Genomic DNA, 22578 nt, shown 5'->3' with positions numbered 1-22578 from the left:
ATGGGAGACGGTTTAAAGTCTTTGAGAGTACTCTCTCCACATTGGCTGAGTATCTCCATTTCTAACGTCGCTCCAGTCAGAGTGCGGTCACTCTTCTTGGTTTTGTAACCGGTTGATTTTATTCCTGCCATGAGAATGGGTGGCACCATCGCTTCATCAAAGAATATCCTGTCTGTGCCAGGTAATCGATCTTCACCCTGTCCCAAGTCCATAGCTTCCTCGACGCGTTTTCTTTTCAGTGAGTTGACAGCTTTCACCGAGATTTCGGAATCCACCTTTGTCTTTCCCGCCTTCCTCAATGTCAACTTGCTGCCCAGTTTCATCTTCGTTTCATTAATCTTGTCAATCACCAATTTTAATCGCATCGTTCCCTTCCGGGTTCTTGACAGATATACCACTTCTCTCCTTTGTCTTCTTGCGGCGTCATCTTGTGGCCGAGTCGATCAACAATTCGCTCAACCTCCCCTCACAATCGTCGAGTTTGTCAAGGACTTCCCGCATTAGTGGTCGGTTGAGACCTAGTTTCAAAATAGACTGGGTTCCATAGCTCTGAACTACTGCCCAAACCTATTCCATTCGGCATCCCGTCCTATTTTCATGGTCTCTATGATGCACCTCCCACTCTTCTTCGGGCAACGTTCCCAAGAAAGGTACTCTGGCAGCGCCTTCTACTCCTCTTCTCGGTGATTCCATCAAGGGTTTCTGTTCAAAATCTTTAAAACTGCTCGGAGAGCCGCTCTCCGGCAACTTCCGGTTCGTTTCCATAAAGGCCGACAGGGTTCCAGCGTGGGAGTACCCTCGCTGCTGGCTCAGTCATTGCTTCCAACGCGTCCATGCCGTTTTCAAAATCACTGAGGAAATTTTCAAAGTCTAGGCTGGACACTCCTCCTGTCGAAGCCTTATCGTCTTCTTTCCCAGCTTGATCGGGATCCTGTTTCACAGGTTCTTCCGATCGACGGCTTCCTCCCTGCCCATCGTCTCGTTCTAGGTTCTTTCCTGAATTTGAGGGCCCTTGCTCTTCACTCCTGTCCCATCAGGAAATTTCGGTACAATTAGCCTGCCAGCTGACTGATGTTCTTCCTCTCCAAGAACTACTTTGAACTCTTCATGTCCAAAGAGTGCTAGCATGATTCTAGTCTGTAGGGTTTCTCCCACCGTTAACCCTGGTTTCACACTCGTCAAGACCAGGGAGGTTTCTGGTAATTCAGCTTTGCCTCTCATTACCATAGGCGCTAGACCCAGTTTCGCCCATTCCTCGTCAAACCTCCCAGGCTTCGGAGTCGCTGCATAGCTCATTCGTCTTCTCGTTGCTTCATCCGTGTAAGCAAACTGCGTATACTGCAGCACTGCGGCATTTCTGCCCACAAAACACGGGTCCGTCGTTTCTGAGAATTTCGCCCTCCTCCTTTCATTTGTCTCAAAAGCTCTCAACCTAGGAGTTTTCACTGCGGAGACTGCTCCGAGCAACATCCTTCTTATCAGAGGGAATTCAGGGATTTCCTCTGGCAGTTTCTTATAATCACCCCAACCTTTCGTCTCTTCTCTCACCTTATGGCATGCTGCAGTCAGTCGAGGAATTGTTTGTCGTAGGGTCTTAGATTCAAGTTTTGTCGTAGGGTCTTAGATTCAAGAGTTTAGGGAAAACTTCAACGTGTCCTCTGTCCACTTGTCCCATAGAATCACGGAAGTGATCGTCAAAGTTAATTACCGTCTTCTCAGTCTCCGATATCTTTGCAAACAATAGGTCTTCACTCATGAGCTCTCGCAGTACACGCTGCTCACACCAATTCAGCGCGCTTCCGTCCACTGCTGATATGAGGTTCAGGTGCAGCACCGACCTCCTGTATGCTTCCACCTTAACATCAGAAAACGCAAACGTGACTGCAGTACCGTATATGACCGTCACGAACTCCGTGGCTGCTCTGATCAATGCTAAGGGATCGTTCGTCATAGCTAAGGTCAGATCAGTTAGTAGGGGCATGCCCCCAGCAAGACGTCGCACGTCTTCCTCCCTCTCAATCGTTTCATCCTCTCCTGTTTCAAAGCGATTCTGATGCAGGAGGTACTGGAAAAGAGTATGCCGCAAATCTCTTATCTTGTTCCACGATTCCGTAGATCGTTTCACGTCGAACTTCCTCACGTTCTCTCTCATCTACTCCGGATAGTGGGTCAAATTCATCAACCCTCCCAAGTTTCCAGGCGTTATCGCAATCAACGTTAGAAGTCCATCTAATAGCAAATTTTCTACTCCTTCAGTGAGCAGTATCGCTGGTCTTTTCACAAAATTCTCTGCTCCAAACGTCACGAATAGGGCTAGTAATTCAACGATTGATACTTCTACGACTACTTGGAGGAATTTTTTTATCAGATATTGAGAAAGTGAAGGGTAATTTATAAAAAGGACGCGGTCGATCCGGCTCATAGTCAGTACTGTCAAAGCCTTCTTCTCTCTTCATATTCTGTGACCAGAAAGTTTCCAGGGTCACTTGGCATACTCTGTTTACGAACTCGGCTGATTTCTCTTCAGCATTTCTTACCTCTTTCACTAAGTAGGCATGGATCTTCCTGATCATCACTGCGCCTCGCTCGAAAGCATCCGCGCCCAAAGCTGCTATCCGAGGGGTCAAGTGCAGCCACTGGTTAGCCTCTGGTTTCGTTCTCAAAAACATCGCTTCCAAGTGAGCTCTGGTCTCCTTGGAGTTCTTCCTTCTCTCTCCTTCCTCTTTTATCTCATTCCTCGGAACCATAAACCGTTTGACATCACCACGATCACTTCATAGTCATCGTCAATTCGTGGCTTCAATTTGAGTTGTCGACTGAAATTGGACAGTTCCAATCCCAGCACCTCGTCAAACACTAACATGTGTAGTGAATGATTCTTAAATCCTCGCATCTCATTCGAGATATCAGACCACACCGCAGGTAGTTCAACCATGAGTGGCCTCAGATTCTCCATCTCTATTCCGCGATTTGGGGCAGATATGATTACATCATATTTCTCTTCCGAGAGCAAAGCCACCATCGCATACACAAACTTCAGTCCATCCGGGAAATGTGCATATCCAGGAGACAGTGCAAACACGTCTCTCGGTGTTATTTTGGTGAAGGCACCTTCTTTCAGGGTGTCTACTACTTCACCCATCGATTCGAGGATATCCTTTATAGCTGGCCATACAGCGGCTTCGGCTGTCGTAGGCTCTCTGAGTCTGCTCAGGAAACCCCTACTATGTAGATGGTCAATGATGCCAGCGAATACAATTGTGATTGGGTTCATTTCTGTCTGCCGTTGAACCCCGATTGCCATCGACACAGATTGCATTAGGTCTAGGTCGACCGCTGCCAACATTATAACATCAGGCCAAAACAGAGACTTGGAGATATACACGAAGTCTGAACTCGCGACTACCATAATCTTTGCCTTCCTCATTTCTGCCTTGTGATACGCAGCAAAGATGGTCTCATCTTTCTTGATCGCCTTCAATCCACCGTATCTCTAAACATCACCCTCCTGGTTTACTTGGTACGCTCTTTCCTTTACGTGACCTGGGGGTGTTTTTATCTGCCTGAACATTTTCACGTGTTGTCCTATTGGTGCCCTAGTCGGCAAGAATCTTCCGGGTCTTTCTTCTCAATTTCCTTCATCGTGATTCAACTTCACATCCTGCAATGGTCTCGCATTCACTGGACCCATTGTATTGTTTGAGGGCAGTCCCTCTAAATCGGCAAATCTCATGGCTGTTATAGAGCTGAACTTTATGCCAGCGGCTATCAACCAGTCTACGCCTGTTATTGAGTACAGTCCGTTGACAGACAATCTCGCTCCATTCAACATCCTCATGGCATCTGCTGCAAAGCTCACCGTCTGAAGGTTCAATTTCATCGGATCCTCTTTGTAGATATAATAGGGAGAAGGTATGCGCCTCGACCACATCAAGGAGCTCTTGTCTGGGCGTCGCTCCTCTCGACTGGTGCTCGTCGTCTCTGATCTTCACTCCGATCTAGAGGTGCTGGTTGTCTCCGCGATCGGATTGACCGGTCCTAATCTTCGCCTAGGACGGATGCTTCTTCTCATTGGTGCTTCCTCCAATCGATCTTATACATCTGTCTTTTGCCCCGGCTCGCTGGAGCTTTGCTGCCTGTAGGTCGTCACGGCTGGGACCGTTCCCAAACGTGTTTCTAAGTTAGTGGGCACAAAGGTTGAAACTGCCGGTTCATTCGCGGTTTCTTCCTTTTTCAGCACTCCCGAGTCAAAGAGCTCGGCTTCCATTTCATCCAATCGCTCCTGGAAGACTCGGTTCAACCAGGCGTGTCCTTCAATGCTATCAAAGTGTATCCCATCAGTGGTTAGTCTGGCCTGATCCATAGCTCTCAGCTCATGTTCAATGTCCATAAGGATCAACCGTCCAGCATTCTGACTCGCAAGATTTCTCAGGATGTTGTTCCACCTGATGACTCCTTCATTATGTCTTCTTCCTGTTGCTGTCAACGTCTTCGTGCTCATGGGTACGGTGCAGACGGTCAGTACCGCGCAACTGAATTTCTGCCAGAGAGTAGTAAATAGGCACACCATCATTGACTCCCATCGTGCCTCTTCCTCATCTGAGCCTCTTGACACATCATTCGTCCCTCTTAGGATCATTATGTCAGGGATCTTCCCTGGGTTCATCAGCTCCATCATCCGAAATAGCTGGACTATCGTTGCACCTCCAAAGGCCATCACCGTATTGATCCAGGAGGTCCTCAAGTTCTGGAGCACTCTGACTAAGCTGTAACCCAGTATCAGATGTGATGTCCCAAGTGGCGGTTGCTGCAGGTTTACTGCTGGGCTCCAAGTGGATCGATTGAAGCAGGCTCGCGAATCAGTTTCCGGAACTCCCGTGAAGCTATACTTCAAATGATTGTTCTTCTGCACGTCAATCACTCGGGACATTCTCTTCATTGGTACTTCTCGTATCCTTCTCTCGGGAACCTTAGAACCTTAGAGTTCTTTGTTGGTAACGTTGTATCACTAACTCCCGTTCTTGTCATCAACTCTTGGGAGAGTAGTACTCTGCCCGGGTCATCGATTGTTCAATAAGGTGCAGTCACCCCGGAACCTGGCGCATTCCTGTTAGCGACCAATCGTCCAGCAACTTTCTCACCATATGATGTGCTTGAATGGACAGTCCAAACTTTGGATCTATTCCCAAGATCGTCATTCGGTTACTCATGGTCACTAATTCCTTTTTATCCAGGGTCTTAATAACATAACACATAACATAATATAACACACATGTTACACACGACACTCATTTAGTATGACGCCTTCCTTCGTGCAACCTAAGCTCAGCCTATACTTAAATAATATTTCTTATGTAAGTATGCTTGTATAATAGTATCAGAGAAGATTACGTGTATCAGTGCATACAGCTCCCGTGGATGCAGTCGGCCTCTGTTTGGATCGTACACTGGAAGCGAGAGTTCCTTCACTCCCCTTTCCACAAGGAAGTCTCTCAACCTCGTCAAGGACAAGACTAGGTCTTCCGGGTCCACGTGCCGCTTCTCCGTCGCCCGTGTCACTAGGAAGCATAGGTATTTTCCCGTTATCTGTGACGCCGCCGGAGGCAAGGCTGCTACGCCCCCTATTCCTGGTCTTTGCTTCCAAAGGAATTCCATAGGGTGAAGCGAGAGTTCCTTCACTCCCCTTTCCACAAGGAAGTCTCTCAGTCTCGTCAAGGACAAGACTAGGTTTTCCGGGTCCACGTGCCGCTTCTCTGTCGCCCTCGTCACCAAGAAGCATAATTACTTTCCCGGTTTCTGTGACGCCGCCGATGGCAAAGCTGCTACGCCTCCTCTATTCCCTAATTCTATGTTTTTATATTCTCTCTTAAATTCCGCTGCTAACGCTGTCTTAAAACTATGTCTGCTGTGATCGCTATCGCACTTGTTCTATTCGTGAGTATAAAATCGCTCTCTGTCAATGTTATGCTACTTGAGTATTCATTTGGTAAGCTAAAATATGACTCAACTACTCTCCTTATGTCCGGTTTCTTAGGGTCCTCGTCTGTTTCTGCTTTTAGATCACCTGTCTCTCTTGCTATTCTTAATTTTTTTATTAACAAATTTTCAGTGTGGGTAAGTCCTACCCCCACTCCCCGGACAAAAATATCCATCGACGTCTCCGTCGATCGCATACCGGATATCAAATCGAGGTTGGAAGCCGGAATGAGTAATCGTCCTTCCTGGGCAGCCCAGGAAGGATCATCCCTTTCGGTTTGTACGTATTTCATGATTCCACGATCTACATCTTGAATCGTGACACTGGTCTCCTTTGGATCCGACGTCATTTCGTTCAGCCATTCCAAGACACGCAGATATGATTGCTGTTGCCCGTCGTCGAATTTTACCTCGGGCTTGGACCGGTCATCGACCCACTCCTCGTCGTGATCGTCGTCTATGTCAATGTCCTGTGACAGAGTTATTTCTTCTAGACCCACTACTTCTTCCACTATCTTCTTTAGCTCTATCCTGTCCACCACGAAGTAATCTCCGTAAGGATTATATTTCTTCATGAGTCTTGTCCTGTCACTCTGTCGAGTCTGTATCGTAAACGGAAGATCCGGTTCCAAATTCTTGGGGGCCTCCACTTGTTCAGGGTCTTGCCAGTCCTCCTCTGCGTAGGGTAAGGTTTCTTCATCTGCTTCAATCACCTCGTTGGGATCCAGGTCCAGTGGTGGACTCGATCCTTCCTCTACGATCTCATTTCTATCGTTCTTTTCCCTGGTGCCCTTCTCCATGCCCTTTTCCCTGCCTTGCTTGTGCCTGCTGAGTATTCCGTCTACACAAGTCGTTCAGTTCTTGTTGACGTCTAATCACATCCCTTACGTAGACTTGTGGTGATGTTTTCTTCCCCTCATACTCCGGGTAAAAGAAAGTCATACGTGTCCAGTTAACATCATGTGTGGACTAACTCCGGTGGTGGAGTGTTGCGTGCTTTTGTGAGCTCCCATCACCTGTGGAAGATATCTGTCCCAATCGGTCATGTACCTGGAACGTTCCATTTTGCCTTTCCACTAAGCCATTCGTCTGGGGATGGTAATGTCGTGGAGTGGGCTTGAGCCACCTGCTAACGTCGCATGAGCTCTTTCATAAGTTCTCCCACGAAAACTGTTCCGTTATCTGATTGAAATGTCATCGGACAACCATGTCTCGCTATCCACGTATTGATTAGGTGATCGCAAGTCTCTTCTGCTGAGGCAGTTATGCAGGGTACGGCCTCTGCATACTTCGTGAAGTGATCTATCATGACCAAGACTTGATTGTAACCACTGTCTGTCATGCATATCTTTTGGTGATCAATCTGTACCACCTCGTTAATTTCAGACGACTCGATCGACTGCAAGGGAAATCGCAGCTTCCTTGAATCCTTGACCTGTTGGCACGGAAGACATGCTGTTACCCACTTCTCGCATGCCTTTTTCATCCCAGGCCACTCAAAGCGTTTCAGAATCTTCAGGTATTTTTTGTCTATTCCCTGATGGCCCATCTGATCATGTGACCTGAATAAAAGTTCTGTTTGATATAATTGCGGCAACACTATCGCATTATATTTGTACAGGACTTCGTCCTCTTCTCTTCTCTTGCAAGCCACAATTCCGTCCTTGTTCAGATATAACCTTTCCTTATATTTCTGCATAAAGTACTGTCTCAGAATGCGGTAACTGTCTTCCTCCAGATCGCTTTTGTCTGGGATTCCATTTTCGATCCAATTTTTCAGGTTACTCATCATGCGGTCATTTCTCTGTGCACTTAGTAGGTCCGAGAGTCTGTATCTCGCCTTCAAGTACGTCTTCACGACCCTCATATGACTGTTCATTTCATCTGGTTGATGCGTGTCATCTTCCAACTTAACGCACCAAATCTTCGCCAATGGTTGTGTTTCTTGTTCGAATGGTTGAAGATCAGTCCTGACCACCTCTTTTTGCGGCAACAAGCTTATCGAACGTTTCGATACTGTTATTGTTTCCAGATCATCTGCTGCAATGTCAAAGACTATTTCACCTGTTATGAGGTAGCGATCACTGTCAGGGCCTTGATATACCTCCCTATCCAGATCCCTTACTCGAGTTTCCACCAATAGTGTGTGGATCGCTAGCTCGGACATGTCAGATCCTGAGCTCGAGTTCCTGTCTGAATAGGTGTCGATTCCTGAATTCCGTGAGTTGTCATCCACTGAAGAGTCTGCGACAGAGCACTTTCCCTCCTTCGGAACAGTTCTGTGCGTTCTTCTCATCCATCTGAACTCTCGGACAAAATTTTTTTCTCCAGGTCCTGTATCTCATCAGGAACTTTTTCATCTACATCAGACTCCGCGGACAAACTTTCTTGTCCCGGGTGTTGATCCTGAACTCGCCGGCTCTTCTCACTTTTCGTCTCTCCGGTCAATTTTCTTGCCTTGGGTTCTGTTCAACCTTCTCACTTTCTTTATCCTGGTCTTCAAAGGTTACTTTTTTCTTTTGTATATCGTACCCCAGTTCTTTCCGTTTGTAGATGTGCTTGTCAAGACGTTTTGGGGTATGGAGGACACTAGTTGCTGAACTATAGTCCTACAATCCCTTTCAATTTCTTTGTGTTGTCGTCTTGACGGCATGATCTTCACATCTCTGGTCACTTCTCTCTCCAACAATCCACCCAGCATCCGCATCACTTGTGGTGTGACCTGCACCGTTTTATCCAATAATGAGAGGCTGTTTATGTTCATGCGAGAGAGTTCCTGCTCGACCAGGTTTGAGCGCAGCAACAGATCCAAGGGCACAGGGTCCTTCTTGGATAGAACCCTTATCTCGGCTGCTTTCTCTACAGGTAACTCAGGATGTCCTGGGATTGGATGTCTAGACTTATCCAACCATCTCGTCAAGGGAAGCGCTTCGTAATTTTCTTTGTCCAGAAATGAGAACCCTTCCTTGGTTCCTGCCTGATTGGCTTGCTTCTGTTCCAATCTTTCATAGAATTCGGTCTTCTTGCTGAGGCTGCCAGTATTCTGGTGTTTGTCACGCATCCTGTGCTCGATTATCATGTGGTAGCCATCTAACCTTACTATCAATCTACCAAGGTAACTCTGATCCATCGAGTATGTCTTCAACGAGGATAGCGCTCTGTTGTCCACGCGTAACCTAAAGGGAGCACTCCCCAAATATGCGCGGTACTTTTCCACGAATGTGACTACCGCAAACATTTCTGCCTTCGGTGCACCATATTTCATCTCAGTGTCACTTAACACCTTGCTGCCATATGCTATGGGACGGAGAACTGTTCTTCCATTCCATTCCTGCTCCTGATGCAAGATTCCTGAGATGGCTACTACTGATGCGTTTGTGTCAAGAACTTACATGCCCTTCTCTGTGGGCATGCCTAGGACTGGCGCTTTGCACAGTTCCCTTTTTATGTTCTCGAGGTCACCATTCGAACTTCTTTCCTTTGTTGCGCATCAGCTTCTGCATTGGATACACCTTGTCTGCATATCCTTTTATGAATTCACGGTAATAATTGGAGAATCCTAGGAAGCTCATGAGTTGTGTGTTCGTCCTGGGAGCCTTCCATGTCAACACAGCCTCTACTGCTTCCGGGTCCGGCTTCACGCCATGCCTTTCCACCCTTCTCCCTAGATACTTTATCGAATCTCTGAGTATCTCACACTTCGATGGGTTTTATTTCAAGCCTGCTCTTTTCATGCAGCCAAAAACCTCCTCTAGCCAATCAATGTGGTCTTCCAGGGAAGGTGTTGCTATTACCACGTCATCCACATAACATATCATCAGGTTCCCGTACTTCTTCGTCACTCTGGTCAAAGCCAGAGCCATCAGTGTTTGAAAAGTGGCCGTCGCGTTGCACAAGCCAAAGGGCATCCTCTTCCACCACTACTGGTACAACCCCAATTCACATGCGAATCCGGTCTTCTCTCTGTCCTTCTTCTGCAGAGAGACCTGCCAGAAGGCCGAACCCAAGTTTAGAGTGGTGAAGAACTTGGCGTCACCAAGTTTCGAGAGGCTTCAGTCTATTCGCGGTATCGGGTACGCGTCTTTTATTGTCACTGCGTTCAAGTAACGAAAGTCGCAACAGAACCTAAGCTGCCCCCTTTCTTTTTTGCCATGACCACCCCGCAAGCCTACATCGATTTCGAGGGTTCTATCATGTCGTGTTCGAGCAATATTTCTATCTCCGCTCGGCACGCTTCCGATTTATGTGGTGTCAATTGTCTTGCGCCTTCCCTATGAGGAACGGCGCCTTCCTCTAGTTCGATTTCGTGTTCGACGAAGTTACAACAACCGATATCCGCCTTATGTTTTGAAAATACATCCGTGTTCCGATTTGAAACCGCCCGCAATGATTCAAAATATCCGTCGCCTACTTTCCCTTTTAAGTGTTCTATTTCTGGCACAACCGGTTTGACAGATTCTAGTTCATATGACGAGGGGCGTTCCGGAAAATTCGAGCAGCTCGACAAGCCGTCGTCTGTTTCGGATTTCATTGAAAACAGTTTATGAATAGATTTAAATTCCTTAATTCTTTTTAAAATTACATCGTTGTTGGCATGATAAGGGCAGTCTTCCACACTATATCTCTTCAATTTTTGTGTCTCTTCATAGCCGGTTCTCATCGGCAAAGCGTAACCAAGTTTCTTTCCACGCTGGATTGAAACCGTGGTGTCCAGTGTGTTCAAAAACACACTGACACACAGTCCGTTTCGAGTTACCGAGAAGCTCCGGCCTAAAATCACTGAATTTGACTACTTGGGTTCGGTAACAAACAAACCTGTTTACTATCACTTAACGAGTTTAAGTTTCTCATTCTAAAAGTTGCTACTACAGCTTGTTCCGGCTGTGGTTTTACCTTTCTATCTAAAAAGATTGGTAACTCGTTTTCATCTGTTATTATTCTATTAATTGGTTTCTTAACATACTTCCGGTCCGGGTTTCTAATCCTTATTAGACCGTTGTTCAAGTCAATCATCACGTCGAAACTCCTGACAAAATCTCTTCCCAAGATGAACTGATTGGAGTCGTCCAAATTTTCCACCACCAGGAAGCTCACCCAAAGATCCCGTCCTCCCATGTGGAGGACCGTTATTGATGTTCTTCCGGCTACGTAAATCGCTCCTTGATTGGCTACCGCTAGTCGGAGATTCGTCGGAATTACGTCTTCCCTCGTGAAGCCCATTCTTTCCCAAGTTTTTATCGGCATCACGCTCACTCTCGCGCCTGTGTCCAGGAGCCCTGTGACTCCGATTTTCCTCCCGTTGGTGTCGAGCAGATGTGCAGTCACATCTGCTTCGTATCCAATATGAACAGCGTCTTGATCCATCATGGCGTCATGACCTATCCTACGGACTTAAAGTTCTTCTTCAACCAAATAGATTTGCCCTATTTGGTCACTCTCTGTCGTCACGTAGGTCCTAGTGTAGATACTGATCCCGTCCACGTTCAGCATTACTTGATATGGTGCATAGACTTCCACATAGCGCCCGTGAAGTTTCTTCATTCGAGGGCCACCCGTTAATAATAGCGCTCGCACAGCTCTTGACTCAGTGCGAGGCTCCACCTGTCTCAGATAATCTGAATATGTATCCAAATGCAGCAAAGTGAATTCTGATGGTTCACTCAGATTTCTGATTACCTGATGTCCCGCTACCGAGATTATCGATTGTATTTTACTTCCATGCTGCACGATACCGAACGTCTGCCCTATTAAGGTCACATTAAGAAAATTAAGGTCACATTTAATTTCATTCTCAATTTGCTTGGTGCTTTTCTCTCCTCGACTTCTGATGCCTCGAAAGCGTTCAGCCTTTCCTGAATTTTTTCATTTTCTAATTCGAGCTTCACCTTTTGTTCGATCTCTTGCGTTGCCAATTGCTACTAGACTCTGTTTAGAGCATCCCTCGCGGCTGCCCTATACTCGATCTTGAAGTCATCCACTGCAGTCACCGGTTCTGGTTCACATATCTCTTCCGTTACCGCCTGCATTTTCTTTGTTTCCAGCTCTTGCGGTTTTTCTTTTCTGCGTGCCTCCGTTTCACTCAACAGACGAGCCTAGCTGGCTTTCACACCCGATAAAGCTTCCTCATGCCTTGGGTGCTTGATGTCTGCTACAGCATCGCAAAATTGTGGACAATCTGATTTAAAATGACCTTCCAAGTTAGAAAAGAAACACTTTGGTCAAAATTTTGCAATTACTCTTCTCATGAAATCTTCATGATCGACCTCTGACGCACCTTCATCCTCGAGGCTAAAGCTTATTGCTTTCATGCCCTGTTTGTAAGTTGGGCATGCTGACACTTGATAGTCCGTCGAGCTGCAATTTGCACAAGAGCGTCTCTTGTCCATATCGTCCCTTGGTTTGTACCAGTTGTTTCCTTGATTTCCTGGTCCATTGTTAAAATTGCCATAATTGTTTTTGTAATTTCCCGATCTCGATGGGGGCTTCAACAAAAGATATTCTTTTGACTTGAGTCTCAACTCCTCTGGTGTTGGCGTATTGTATTGGTTGAGAGTGGTGTGTAATGTGTCGCCAACATTGTTCGAAGCTCATCATTCTTCACATCATCGATGAATTTTGAGGCTACTGCAAGGTTCATCCTTCTGTTCGACTCATCTGGTTGGCTACGCCTTCTCAGCATCTCTAAATTGTCTAGAAATTTGTCTATCGTCTCATCTTTGCGTTGCCTTTGTTTCTCGAAGCGCATCATTGCCTGGTGTCCCTGCACTTCCAAACCAAAAAGATTTAACAAGATTTCAAAGATTTTCTCGGCAGTGTCCCGCTGGTATTGCTTTTTGGCCATCACACAGTTTAGGGCTGTCCCTTCCAAGTTGCTGGTAAGCGCACTGCTTTCCTGTCTTTCTGACAAGTCCTCTTCTTCAAAATGCAGTTTCATTACCTCTATCCAGGTATCAATACAGGCATCAGATTCGTCTTCATAGCATCTTGGTTTCTTAAAAACCCTTCTAGACTTTTCACTACGTTCATTGATTCTAGATAACCTCGTAAGAAATGTTTCCAAGGACCTGTTCAGAGGTTCAAAGGCTGTGGCCATTGATGTAGTGTCTCTCGAATGCCCCGCCTGAGTATCATCGCCTCCTGATAAGGGCTCTGGATTTTCCCTCCTGTCCGAATCGCTGGGATTGTTTCTTCCTTGAGTCGCATGAATCCTGTTCCTGGAATCGCATCTCCCAATCGCATGTGCATCTTGCGTTGGTCGTTCGTTTGAGGTCTGTCTAGTGCCACTTGAACTTCCTCTGATGTCTGGGCCCCGTGTTCTATTATCCAGTGTGGCATAGCCCGATGAACTGCCCCTTCCTCTAGTGGATCCATATGTCCTGCTCTTGTTCTGTTGCTCATTGAAGTTCACCCTCGGCTCCCTACTGGGCTCTCCCGAGTTCGATTCCCCATTTTTAGATCCACTCCTGCTGCCCAGTAGCCCATCCAACTTATCCATGATAGCCTGAGTCCGCCTCTCCATCATCGCATCTATCTTGGTGTCAAGAGTCCCAAGAATCTGCTCTTGTTGAATTCTCAACTTTTCCATTTCGTCTCTCAATCGTAACTCTTTTTGCTCAGCCTCCCTAGTCAATCGCGACAGGTTCTTCAATAAGTGTTCATCCGTTCTCTCCTTCAAGCGTTTTTCGCTTCTGCTAGCTTCTTGTCTGCTCTTGTCTGTTGCGGTTGATCTCTTCCCGCAGACTTTCTCTCTCGACGTGGACTGCCCTTTCCAGTTCACTCATTCTTATGGACATCTGTTCATTCTGTTCTTCTATACTGCCCACTATGTTGGTCAAGGCTTCTTCAATTGATGCTCAGTTTTCCACCAATGGCGTCACAAGTGGCGGTTTCACCCTGTCGATCCCAGGTAGCTTGGTGCTGGTCGAGATTCGGGCTCTGATTCTCTGCCTCGATGTCTTTTCACTATCCACCTCTGGATTCGCCGGTGCGTTGCTTAGCCCTGTGCTCCTTTTCTCCCCATTTCGCATTTCCGAGTTCGTCATATTCACAAAGTCTCCTGACTGGCCTGATGCGTTTGTGGTCTTGCTTATAGTCCTAACCACACCAAATTGGTCCAAGGTACCAGTCTTTCTATCGGTGTATGCGTCATTCTTCTGACTCGAGCTATTGAGACTGACTTGGGATTCAAAGTCACCTTGCCCGTCATCGTCCTCTTCTTCTTCCTGGGTTTCAGCTTCATTTTTCCGTCATGCCAACCATCATGATGTTGGCTGTGGGTAATCTTGTATTCGCCACATTTTCAGTAGAGATGTCGGACAGTTCCGACATCTCTTCTCGGTCCAGGGTCCCGGTGGAAGTGGTAAAATCTTGGCCTTGTTCTACTGGAGTAGATTCTGTCGCCAACCTTCCGTTTCCTCTCCCTTCCGGTCCATGTCCCTACTGGTTCTCATTCATGGCAGGGTCCGAATGGACCTCTAACTCTAACCTTGCCTTTTGTCCTTCTGATGACTTTTGACACCTGGTTCCAACCTTTATGCCTGAAACTTTCTTCCCCTTGTCGGTCCGGGTTTGGGTGGTCCTTTCCACAAAAGGGTCATTCATTGCTTTTCTCTGTTTCTCTGGCATGAACTTCCTGGAGCTATCACCTAGTGTAGGTATCCTTGACTTGTCTAGACTCATTTTCAATTTATCACTTCTTACTGCTTATACACTCAATTCAATTGCTAGTGTCATTTTAGTCTGAATACTGATAAAAAATAACACAACACAATAAATTCCAAAAGTTTCACTTAAAAAGTGACCACGAAACCTTGTGTAATATCACAGTACAGCGTTTATACAATTTATTCGCAATAATCGATTATTAGTTGTAAGATATCAAGCTAGCATAGTCTGATGATATCAATCTCTTTAAAAGATAGTGTTCTCACTGCCCAATCAAGCACCAAGATTATTGATTTAAAACCAAGAAGAAGAAAAAAAATAATGTTTTCAAAGAAAAACGTGTGTGTTTTGTACTTTAGTCAGTCGCAATGTGATAGTCGAACTTGTTTCTAAAGGAAGAGTTTTCGCTGTTCGGTGCTGCACCAAACAGACAAAACTTGAATTCAGTAATTTTCTCAAAGGGGCGTCTATTGCACCCACCGAGTCCTGTGTTACCTACCTGCCTTCGGATTGCCCGAGCTAGACCTACTAAAATTCTCAGGGCAATCACTTTCCCAAAAACGATTTGGATTTCATTCCACACAAATCAGTTACAAACCCTTTTTCAATTTAGACTTAGTGTCGCGAATATCCGAGTTTAGACCTGTTTTGGTTTGGTCTGGTCTTTTATTAAAAGGCAAGTTACCAGTACAGTCACTGGTTCCTAGCCTGTCTCTTAATAACCTAATACTTTTCACTATTATCTTTTCTTCTGTCTACTTAAGTCTTAACAAAACAGGACCCCTCCGGATTGGCAAAAACAGGACCCCTCCGGATTGGCAAAAACAGGACCCCTCCGGATTGGCAAAATTGGGACCCCTCCGGATTGGCAAAAAAAGCTTTTAAGAGACTTTCAAAATTTTCACCCGATACCCTTCCGAATACGTTCTCCGATGCTAATATGCTGTTAGAACTAACTAGGAAGGGTGTATTTTCTTTGCCAAGACCCTTCCGGATTGAAGCTAAGCCTCTTATTCGACAATTTACCTTAACTCTGAAGGGTCTTATCACTAGCCTAGTTTCTACTCGACTATGGTTTTCTGGTTTCCTTAGCCTTCCCTTTTTGTCTAGAACAGCGTAAAATTGCCTTATTTAACCGTTACTACCCTTTGGTAGGGTTGTAAGGGCTTTCAAAATTTTTTTAAATAAAAGGTGAAGGGTCTACCTTCCCGAATTAGTGAATTTGCTAAAAACAATCGTAAAAAAATTTCACGCTTACTTTTTTGAATAATTTTATTAGTAAGTTCACCTATATGTTGATCTAATGGTACCAAGATCAACTGGATCTGTCCAGTAGTTCCAAAGTTATTAACCAAAACGTCTTTTTCCTACTTTCAAAAATTTTCTCTCTTACAGGTTCCGCCTAACTTTTTTTCGCAATTCTGTTCTTTTTGACCTAAAATTTTTGATCCGAGCTCAAAAAGCCTATATTTTTCTAGTTCAATGCGGAAAACCCGATCTAAAACGTTCCAGTTGAAAAAATTTGCCAAAAACAATGCTATTTGGACCCCTCCGGATTGATGAATTCACTAAATCAAACACGTTAAGTTCGATTCTCTGTAACCCGGAAGGTTATCGGCAAAAGGGCTTTAAAACCTGTCAATTCACTAGTGAACTTTTTCCGAACAACAGTTTTTACTGTTCTATTTCAACAAATTCAAAAAACTTTCTTATTCTGTAGCATTTCGTTTTTTCAAAAATCAAGAAAATTCGGTTTTTGGTACCCAATTAGTTCCAACCACTTCCGAACTAAACTTAACCGGTTCTACCTATTATAGTAGTACAGTTACAATGTAACTCACTAATTTAGCCTTTTTTCCGTTTCAAAAAATATCGATATCTCAAAAATCGCGATTTGTGGGGTTATCAATATATCGCTATTTTGACCCTAAAAACCCGTCTGCTTAGTGTGTTTTTACTGGAAAACGGTAACTGAGTATTAATATAGGCTGAATAAATAAAAATACTAGTAATACTATACCCCTCCGGGTTTGTTCAATCTCCGAATAACGGTGCTTAACTCGGAAATTCGCAGTTCGGTGAAGGGTCACTACAGTGCAGTCACTGTGGAGCCCGCCACAGAGTAATATCTTACTTTTTGTACCGAAAGGGATACAAAACTTTTAACGATACCCAACAGTCGATTGTTGTTGTCCTTGAGCCCTTCTTTTCGCTCCTTGAACTGGTTGCCGGATCAGTCTTCTTCACTAATCCCGTGACCCTTCCGGATTGAGCGCAAATTAGCATTAACGTGCTTAAATACCCAAATAACCCTACAGTACAAGCACCACCAACGGGCAAAAAAATTGATCGTAACAATCCTAACTGATATAAATGCCTGTAACAACAATAAATCTAACAACAACAAACGGGAGGGTCGGATCACATCTCGTCTGGGGGGATGATTTCTACTGATTTTTTTTTCTACTGTTTTTATTTTTTTTTCGGTTGTTTTTTATTTTTTTTTGTTCTTTTTTAGGTACTATACTACTTTTTGTTTGGTTTCTTGTATATTTTTAAGATTTTTTGGTCACGTACCACTCAGGAAATGACGGGACCGCGAATCCCCCCACCCTTCCTGGTTCGAGAATTTTCGGTCTTAACTACGTTAAAAAAACTATTCACGAGAATCCGGAAGGCTTCCGCGTTCCGGACTACCCTTCCACCCCAGCGGTTAGGGCCTTATTAAGGGCGTTATCGTGAACATCCGCTCGGCGCGGAGTGCTCCTTAACGGTTCTGCCGGTCATTTTGTTTTAAAAAAATAACACCCAGGAGCGCCATAAAAACATCTATGTAACATTCGCCGGGAAGTACATATCGACGGAAAAAAAGCTAGGATCTAGAACGACTGGCTAGCGTCCAAACACAGCTCTACATGCTTTTCACCGTCTCTGCCAAAGCCAGTTTTTTTGGTGGTTTTTCTAACATCGGGTCAAACAAAAACGTTACTGCTTCTGGTTTCGGTCAAAACACTCAAATTAACATAATTATATAAAAGAATAGTGAGCTCATGGCTGGGTCTCAGTATCCCCAGACCACGAGGTCACTCCTTAAAACAGGGCTACTACTATTTATTATATTACGATTGTTTTTGTTCAGTAGATAAAATTCAACATCTCCATCGAAGATGCTTCAACCCTTTCCCTCAATTCCTAGCTTCTCATTATCTGAAAATGAATCCGGATGTTAATTAAATTCAATTCAGAACATTACCAGGAAGCTAAAATTTTTTTTTTATAAAACGGTTTGAGTTTTGAGCCTGAGACCCCTCCGGATTCTGGAATCCGGCAAAATAACGTCCTTATTTCTTTTGGGAAGGCTGGACACCCTTCCTGGCTCGTGCGAATTGCTCTGTAACGATTGTAGCGGCACAATCGTTACAACCCGGAGCATTTTTTGACAATTTCCAATTCTATCTGTCGTTATTTTTTCGTAGTTGTTTCCAGTGCAACTATTGTTGTTCTGATTTTCTTCTGGTTTTTCTCCAAAATGGCCGTTTCAGCATTTATCAGAAATATGACTTCACAAATCGAAATTTTAAAAATTTAAAATATCAGAATATTCTTAACTTAACGGTTTGTCTAATCGTTCAAATAACGTTGCTAATCCATTGAAACCATTAATCTTCCAGGTCAGATGTTCTTTTCTGGTTGATAAAAATTCGAATACGAAATTGCATTTTCGTACATTCTGGTCGAATGTCACATAATTTGAAAAAATTAGTCATGAAGAAACGGTCGAAGTCTGCTACGAAGAAGTCAAAGAAACAGTCAACGTCGAAGCAAGGGCAGAAAAAGAACACAAAAAATAAAAAGTAAGAAGCCTTTTCTGAAATTACAAGGGTAGCTTCTTGGGACTTAATTGTCTTAGAGCGGCCCAGTAATAATCAGATTAGGGCTGAGTGTTTTTGAAGGAGAAATTACGGAGTAGCTTTTTGAGACTTCAGTGTCTTCGAGCGGCCCAGTATTTTTCGTGAAGTTGATTTCATTAGGTAGCTTCTTGAGACTTAAGTGTCTTAGAGCGGCCTGATAAAATCAAACTTAATATGCCTCCAAAACCAAAAACTAGACGTAAAGGTACTGAATCTGTGAGTGAAATGGACGTTTGGCAATGTAAAACGAGCAAAAAGACCTATGGTAACATCGATGATAAAGTAATGGAGTGTGATAAATGTCATGATCATTAATATGCCTGACCAAGTCTACGATTACATGTGTCAACCTGAAGTCATCTGGTGTTGCAGTTCCTGCACACCGAATGTGAAACTTCCAATTGAAGCTGACAAGAATCCAGAACCGGATACACTACGGAGCGATCTGGATGGACAAAACAATGGCAAACCGAAACCACATGATGAACGACTTCTACAAGTTTGTAGCAGGACCAAGACCCGTGAATCAAACTGAACAGAAACCATGGCACGTGGCCCAACAACCGAAAGTTAGGCCACTAAAAAATGATAATAGAAGCATCTGAAGAGCAAAAAAGAGAAGAAGAAGACGACAAAAAAGAAAAAAGGACTTGATAGTTTACAAAGCACTTGAGAGTACCAACCACGATGGACATAACAGAAAGGTAGAAGACAAACAACTGATAGAAACATTTCTAGCATCGGTCGAAATGGGAAACAAAACAGCTTTTGTCCTACTTGGGAAGAAGAACGATGAAGCCACGACAAACAGACCACTGCTAGTATCCTTTGATAACGAAAAAGATGTAAACGAGATAATGAAAAATTTGAGAAAATTAAAAGACGCCGAAGATAAAATCAAAAACCTGCGGATTGGCCCTGACAGGAGTCTCAAGAAACGCGAAGAAGTCAGAAAATTGATAGCAAAGGCAAAAAACTTAAGCGAAAAGGAACAAGGAGACCACGTGCACCTTGTGAGGGGGTTGCAAATAATGAGAAACCGGTCTTTATTAATCTGGTACACAAACATAGACACACTAACTCAAGACAAACTGCACGAAATCACGTGGAAAATGAATCAAGAAAAATGCAAGCCGGATGTCATCGCTCTAGTGGAAGGAAAACCGAAAAATTCTTGCGCAGAATGGAATCCAGTATGGCATAAAATCCAATACTATAACTTAGAATGAATAAATATGAACCCATCTAATCAAGGACGCGGAATTCTAATTTTTATATTAATGAAAACATTGACTACTACTCGAACACATATAGTTCTTCTCTCTGTGAAAACTTGTTTTTAAAAATTAAAATTGGCAAGAACATCATCAACCTTGATGTATTATATAGAAGTCCAAACTCAACTAAAGAAAATAACCACCAACTAAAAAATTTGATTGCCAATTTGAACGAAGCACAGTCAAATGACTCAACAAAAATAGTGGCAGACACAAATCTACTACAGATAGATTGGGAGGCCATGAGTACATTAAAAGATGAAAATAGGACTGAGTTCACCTTTATAGAGGTAGTAAAAGACGCACTACTAACACAACATATCAAAGAGCCTACAAGGCTTACTGGCAGATACAAGGCATCACTGCTTGATGTTGTGATGTCAGATATAGTCTTAAGAGATCTAGACACCATGTTAAAGGCACCAATCGGAAAAAGGGACCACGTCCTTGTCAAGGTAGATGTGCCAGTAAAGAGGGTTAAATCGAAATGTAAAAACCGCAGAAACTATGAAAAGGGAGACTACCACGGGATGTGAAACCATCCAGCTGACTCAAAGGTTCAGTTAACTACATGGGAAAAACTGAACCGAAAAATTGCATGAAAGAATTAGTCTAAAAATTCGTGCCTTTATTTAAGATACGCAGCAGTGGCAACCAAATGCCGCTAGCAAGGGCGGTGCGCATGAAGATAAAAGGAAAAAAAAACAGCCTGGAAAAAATTCAACAGCCGAAAATTTAACCAAATATAAAACCGTACGAAATGAAGTTAGATCTGCCACGCGATCGGAGGCTCTCACACGTGAAAAAAATATATCATCTGAAGTTAAAACTAATCCGAAAAAGTTCTGGAGTTACGTGCGCCAAAAAACTACCATGAGAGAATCAATCCCCGCTTTAATAAAACCAAATGATATGCTAACTAACACAGACGACGAAAAGGCAGAAGTGCTCTCAAACTTCTTTGCATCGGTTTTCACTGACGAACCCCTGGGTAACTGAGAGATCAGCCCTCCACCAACCGCCAGCATTGATGACAATCTGGAGCTAACAATGAATGACATCCGAGAAGAACTCAATCGGTTTGACACATCAAAGTCGCCTGGACCAGATGGAATTCATCCTAGGGTCCTAATTGAATTACGAGAATTCATCTTAGAACCACTTTTGATTATTTTCCAATCCTCTTGGGAGACAAGCAAATTACCCGAAGACTGGAAGTTGGCTAACAATTCTGCAATATTCAAAAAAGGTAAGAAATTAATGGCAGATAACTATAGACCAATCAGTTTAACATCAATATGTTGCATCTTGTTCAAAAAACTTGTTCGAAAGCACTTAATCGATCATTTCATTGAAAAAGGGCTAATAACAAATGCACAATACGGTTTTCGATCTGGACGTTCACTGAACTTACAACTCCTGCAAATAATTGATGACTTCACCAGGGCAATGGACAAACATGAAAATATCGACGTGATATACTTGGAATTCAAGAAAGCCTTCGATTTGGTACCACACAAAAGACTGATCGGCGTTCTTAGACAGTATGGAGTAACTGCAAGACCCTTGAACTGGATAACAGACTTTCTTTCGGGACGACAACAGAGAGTGGTAATTAACGATTCAAGGTCTTCATGGCAGCTAGTAAAAAGTGGGATACCCTAGGGTTCATCACTCGGCCCTGTACTGTTTTTAATATACATCATTACAATGCCGGACAAAATAGCGTCGTCAAAAATATAAATATTTGCTGACGATGCGAAATTATATCGTCAAATTGAAGACAAATCGGATGTAACACGCATACATGAAGATTTACAGTCACTAGAAGCTTGGTCAGGCCAAAGTTTTGTGTCTTTTAATATCGACAAATGTGTTCGACTTTATACCGTAAAATTGAAGACAAATCGGATGTAACACGCAAACATGAAGATTTACAGTCACTAGAAGCTTGGTCAGGCCAAAGTCTTGTGTCTTTTAATATCGACAAATGACAATAGGAACCAAGAAATTGGATATGGAAAGGAACTATAAAATCAATGGCGAAAACATTAAAGAAGTGCAACCGGAAAAAGACCTGGGTATCTGGCTTGACAATAAACTGACATTCGAAACACTTATCACTAAAAAAGCCAATAAGGCAAACGGCATGATAGCAGTAATTAAAAAATGTTTCACAAAAGTCACGAAACAAGTATTTTTAAAAATCTACAAATGCTTGATGCGGCCACACCTTGAATTTGCGAACTTAATCTGGCACCCAAGTCTGATCAAGCATCAAAAGATCTTGGAAAACGTACAAAGAACAGCTACGCGTCTAGTTAGTGGTATAAAAAATCTATTCTATTACGAACGCCTTATAGAACTGAATCTATCATCGCTGGAATACAGAAGGAAAAGAGAGACAAGGATAGAAATGTATAAAGTCTGCTATGGTTTTTATGATAGGAATGCCACTGCGGGACTATTCGAGCGGAATAATAGGGATTCTAGAGGCAATGCATGTAAAGTAGTGGTACCTAAAGCAAATCTAGAAATGCGAAAAAATTTCTTCACAATAAGAGCACCTCTCGACTAGAACAATCTGCCACAGGAAACAGTGCAAAGCAAAACCATCGACGATTTCAAGTGGAAACTGGACAAACATTGGAAAGCGATTGGAATTGACATGTACGAATTCAAACGAAGATAGGACAAAACGTTTGAAATGACCACAAGAGGCACTGCCTAATGGCCATAAAAAAACTTGA

General features: G+C 43.8%; 1 protein-coding gene across 1 annotated transcript in view; it reads left to right on the top strand.

Annotated features, from left to right (window-relative positions):
* Positions 1-22578, top strand: part of LOC134839634 (uncharacterized) — a 105695-nt gene that overhangs the window by 6898 nt on the left and 76219 nt on the right. The gene's annotated exons all lie outside the window — the stretch shown is intronic.

This window comes from Symsagittifera roscoffensis, chromosome 2 (assembly GCF_963678635.1).
Source record: "Symsagittifera roscoffensis chromosome 2, txSymRosc1.1, whole genome shotgun sequence".
Classification (NCBI taxonomy): domain Eukaryota; kingdom Metazoa; phylum Xenacoelomorpha; order Acoela; family Convolutidae; genus Symsagittifera; species Symsagittifera roscoffensis.
This window is presented reverse-complemented; position numbering and strand designations above follow the sequence as displayed.